Raw genomic sequence first — 5,569 nt, 5'->3', positions numbered from 1 at the left:
AGCATTACAACCCTCTGAGAACTTAGAATCCTCCAATTCTGGCCACCTGTACATCACTGATTTCCTTTACCCCACAGTTGGTGGCTGTGCCTTCAGCTGTCTTGACAATCAACTCTGGAATCCCTTTCCTAAACCTCTCTGTCTCCTGACCACTTTCTCCTCTTTTAAGATGTTCCTGTTTGACCAAGCTTCTGATATCTCCTGATGTGTCTCAGTGTCAAATTTTGTCTGAATGCTTCTGGGAAGCACTCGGAAATGTTTTACTATGTTATAGGTGCTATGCAAAATACAAGTTTTTGAAAAGCAATCCTTGTTTTAATGACTAAGAGAAAGTTCTTGTCGCTTCGCCCTTTGTTTTTCAAGTGAAAATTCTCAGTCTGTCCTTTTATTTGCCAGCTATTGGAAATAATCTTTTGCCATTTATCCTCTGAAAGCCTTTGATAATTTTTGAAAACACCTATTAAATTTACCTCCTTGCAGTGAATGTGATTGCACGTGTGTACACACTATACACATGAAGAAGGGTCACTGACCCGAAACGTTAACTCGGCTTCTCTTTCCACAGATGCTGCCAGACCTGCTGAGTGGTTCCAGCATTTCTTGTTTTTATTTAAGTACATTTTATGATGCTTTGTGTTCTGGAGAATATTAAACAAGCTCAATTTGTTTTGTTGCCAATGCATCAGTGTGAACAAGGGGTAATGTTTGTCATGCCAGTATTTCAAGCTACCCTCAGTCAGTGCTTCAGAGAGTGCGGTGGTGTTATGGTTATAGGACTGGACTAGCAACCTAGCTACTGCAAGTTCAGATCCCAACACCACAAGTTGTGAAATTGAATGTGCTCTAAAGCTGGCATAGATTAAAAATAACCATGAAAGTTGCTGGCTTGCCATAAAAAACCCAGTTGGTTCATAATGTCCTTCAGGGAAAGGTATCTGCCACCTCTCCCCAATCTACCCTACATCAAACTCCAGTCCCACTGCAACATGGCCTTGCATCCCAAGTAATTTGTGTGTCAGTTAGGTCTCTCATACTGCTGGGTTCACTGTCTGGTCCTTGCAAATTCTCCTTACAATGCCATTAACCTTTACCATTAAAAAAGAGAATGTTAAATCAATGGAAAGATATAAAACTCCCAGTACAATCCTTTGTCTGTGTTTTAAATAAAGGTTACCCCAGTCTCTCATTACAGGACTCCTTTGTATTTTAAATGTAGGGAAAGCAGGGTCTGTAATTCCTACATGACTATCCACCATATGATTTTAAATGGTTGTTTGAAACATCTTGAATGATATTGTGGGAGCAATTCTTCATCTTGGCATCCATAAAGGTTTATTTGCTTCTGTCAATTATCTGGGTAGATGACCAATTGTAGCCTGTAATTTTTCTTCGCAAACTATAGTTGTGGAATTCACATCCTACCAGCATAGCATCACACTGGATTTTCAGGAATGGCTGACTTTGTGAAGCTCTTTGGCTCTTTTATGAGGTGATTTCAGAAAACCAATATGTAGGGGCTGTTGAATGGAATTAATTATAGCCCTGGAAACTGTCGTGCTTCATGTTTGGAAACTAGAAATGATATTGTCTGGGATTATAAGCAAACTGCTTATTTGTAGCTGTTCATGAGAAGTTTCCACTTACTTTGGGCCAACACTAGCCTGTGCAATCCTTTACTTTGTACTTAAATACAATTAGATATAATTATATGTCCCAAACCTGAAATTTGCTGATTTCCTAAGGGACTTAAAACAGGAAACAGAAATGAATGAAGTGAAGTACTGCACAGGTCAAAACAAATTGCTGTCTCCAAATTGAGAAGAGGTATTTTTCACATTAAACATCCCGACCATTTAAAATGGGAGCATGAGGGAAAAATCGTGGATTTATGCTGAGGAATTCACATTTAACATTTTCAGTCTCATCTCGTTGTTAATGCAGAAGGAACAAAGAGGCACAACTCTTTCCCCTAGACCCCTAACTGAGGCAGCAATTCTGTTTATTTTTATTTAATATCAAGCATATAGATTCCCTATTTACACCTACTTTACCCACACCAACACCACCTCCCCATCCTCCACCCCTGCCCCCATCCTCCTCTCCTCCACCCCCGCCCACATCCTCCTCTCCTCCACCCCGCCCCCATCCTCCCCTCCTCCACCCCCACCCTCCTCTCCTCTGCCCCGCCCCCATCCTCCGCTCCTCTTCAAACCCACCTTGAGTTGAGTGGCAGCAGACTTTGAAAGAGAGGGAAGCATCACAGTCAAGTCTACCCCGGCCTCACCCAAAGTCCCCACATATGTTTTCAACATGGGACTTTGGATCATGCCCAGCTATAGGAGCTCTGGGTAAATAAAAGCAAAATACTGCATATGCTGGAAATCTGAAATAAAAACAATGTGCTGGAAATACTCAGCAGATCTGGCAGCATCTGTGGAGAGAGAAGCAGAGTTAACGTTTCAAGTCTGTGACCTTTCATCAGAACTGGCAAAGGTTAGAAATGTAATGGGTTTTAAGCAAGTGGGGGTTTGGTGTGGAAGCAGAGTTAACATTTACCCCCATCCCCACAAAACCTTTTTAACCTTTGCCAGTTCTGATGAAAGGTCACTGACCTGAAACGTTAACTCTACTTCTCTCTCCACAGATGCTGCCAGACCTGCTGATTATTTCCAACACCTTTTGTTATGATAGGAGCTCTGATTATTTTACTTTCCCCCTTTCCAACTCAGGATGGTGGGATCAATTGTGTTGGTACTGGCGCTCTGACAAAGGTCAGCTAACTCACACTGATTAGGAATTGAGCCTTTGATCTTTCTAGACTGAATGGCTCAGCTACTCTTTGGCAGCAGTAGCTAAGCCAATGGGGTGCTGAGAAGACGCAGAGGAATTGCTGATTGAAGACAAACTCTGGTCAGTCTAGTTCACCTTCCACCATCCTAATAATTGATGATTGATTTGATGACTAATCACAGTAATCAGTCTCTATCAATTAGCTTACAACAGACCCAGGGTAGAAATGAATCTCTTCTCATTCATGTTTTTTCCCATCACTTTTATCTCCAGCCTCCGCACTAATGCTTTCAGCAGGCAAGGAAACCAGACAGATGAACTAGTCATAGCCTTTGTCCGTTTGCTGCATTACAAGCTGCATTATAATTTTAAACTTAGTGCTTCAGTCCATTTCCTGTTGGGTGCAAATCCACAGCATAAAACTGCTCCGAAGTTTAAAACTACTTGAAGCAAAATTGGCGCTTTCCCTCTGAGACTGGGATGTGAGCAGCGCTGTCAGGGCCAGCATTGGTTGCCCATCCCTAACTGCCCTTGAGAAGGTGGTGGTGGCCTTCTTGAACCACTGCAGTCCATCTGTGCTGTTAGTAATGGAGTTCCAGGATTTCGATCCAGCAACAGCAATACAGACCCAAGACAGGATGATATGTGACTTGGAGAAGAACTTGCCAATCATGGTGTTCCCATGCGTCTGCTGCCCTTGTCCTTCTAGGTGGTAGAGGTCGTGGGTTTGGAAGGTGCTGTCAAAGGAGGCATGGCAAGTTGCTGCACTGAATCTTGCTGATGGTACACACTGTTGCCACTGTAAGCTGGGGTTGGGGGGAGTGAATGTTTTTTAAGGTGGATGGGTTACCGATCAAGCAGGCTGCTTTGTCCTCGATGGTGTCAAGCCTCTTGAGTGTTGTTGGGGCTGCACTCATCCAGGCAAGTGGAGTGTATTCCATCACACTCCTGACTTGTGCCTTGTAGGTGGTCAACAGGCTTTGAGGAGTCAGGAGGTGAGTTACTTGCCACAGAATTCCCAGCCTCTGACATGATTTTGTAGCCACAGTATTTATAAGGCTGTTCCAGTTAAGTTTCTGGTCTATGGTAACCCCCAGGATGCTGATAGTGGGGGATTCAGCAATGGTAATGCTGTTGAATGTCAAGGGGAGATGGCTAGATTCTCTTTTCTTGGTCATTGCCTGGTACTTACACGGCATGAATGTTACTTGTCACTTATGAGCCCAAGCCTGAATGTTGTCCAGGTCTTGCTGCATATGGACATGGACTGCTTCAATATCTGCAGAGTCGTGAATGGTACTGAACACTGTGCAATCATCAGCGAACATCCCTACTTCTGACCTTGTGATGGAGAGAAGATCATTGATGAAGAAGCTGAAGATGGTTGGGCCTAGGACAGAAGCCTTAGGAACACCTGCAGCAATGTCCTGGGGCTTAGATGTTTGGCCTCCAAAAACCTCAACCACCTTCCTTTGTGCTAGGTTTGACTCCAACCAGTGGAGAGATTTTCCCCTATTCCCATTGACTTCAATTTTGCTAGAGCTCCTTGATGCCAGACTCGGTCAAATGCTGGCTTGATATCAAGGGAAGTCACTCTTACTTTATCTCTTGAGTTCAGCTGTTTTGTTCATGTCCGGACCAAATAATGAGGTCTGGAGCTGTGTGGCCCTGACAGAACTCAAACTGAGCATTGGTGAGCAGGTTATTGCTATGTAAAGACCACTTGATAGCACTGTTGACGACACCTTCCATGACTTTGCTGATGATCGAGAGTAGGCTGATGGGGTGGTAATTGGCTGGATTGGATTTGTCCTGCTTTTTGTGGGGAGGACATACCTGGGCAATTTTCTGCATTGTCAGGTAGGTGCTAGTGTTGTAGTAGTTGGTATTAGTTATATTAAAAAATGACACTGGCACAACTGGATTTTTTTTTGAGGTTGAAATTACATTTTTGTGGGAGTGTCAGTAGAGAGGGAGCTTTACACAATCTCATCCAGATCAGAAAGTTTGCATATCAATCTCCAGTAATACTTCATTTCAAAGGACTGGAATTTACTGTGTATGCTAACCTAGCTGATTGTGAGTCCAACTGAGCTATTAAGGAAACATCAGCCAGACTTCCTGCTTTTGATTACCAAGTACAATTCTCTGATACACTTTCACACTCAAAGTTCATGCATGAAGAATGGGCACTTGGGCAAGATGTTTGAGGACTTCTGACACCAGTAAGTAAATACCCCAGTATGAATTAGTGTCTTCAAATGAAGAGAGAAGGAAGTTGTACAGGAGGCTGGGAATTTAAGAAAACTGCCAACTAAATATGGATGCACATGTCTTGTTGATACTTCAGAAGTTATTACTTGCTTTCAAATTATTTTAATGCTGTTGTACAGATGAAATATGGTCAAAAGCCTTTTACAGCAGGTACTGGGTTAATACTGTACTGAGCAACATCCATACATTTGTCAGAACAGTCATCATGAACCAAAGATGTTACAAATAACTTTTGACCTGAGTCAAACATTCTCTCTGCTCTTCCAACATGGCCGATTTCTCATTCCCGCTCCTTTCACGCCGCCATCAGCAGTTGCTCCTTCAGTCAGTAGGTCTGGACCCTCTGCAGCTCCCTTCCTTAGCATCTCTGCATTGTCACCTCTTTCCCACCTTCAAATATCTTCTAAAATTTCTCCTTCTGCCCTACACTGTGCTCCCCACCTGCATCCATTACACGCCCCCACCGCCCCCCCCCCCCCCCAAAACCCTTCCCACCCACTCTCCC

The sequence above is a fragment of the Heterodontus francisci genome, chromosome 8 (assembly GCF_036365525.1).
Source record: "Heterodontus francisci isolate sHetFra1 chromosome 8, sHetFra1.hap1, whole genome shotgun sequence".
NCBI lineage: Eukaryota > Metazoa > Chordata > Chondrichthyes > Heterodontiformes > Heterodontidae > Heterodontus > Heterodontus francisci.
Note: the sequence above shows the minus strand (reverse complement) of the source record.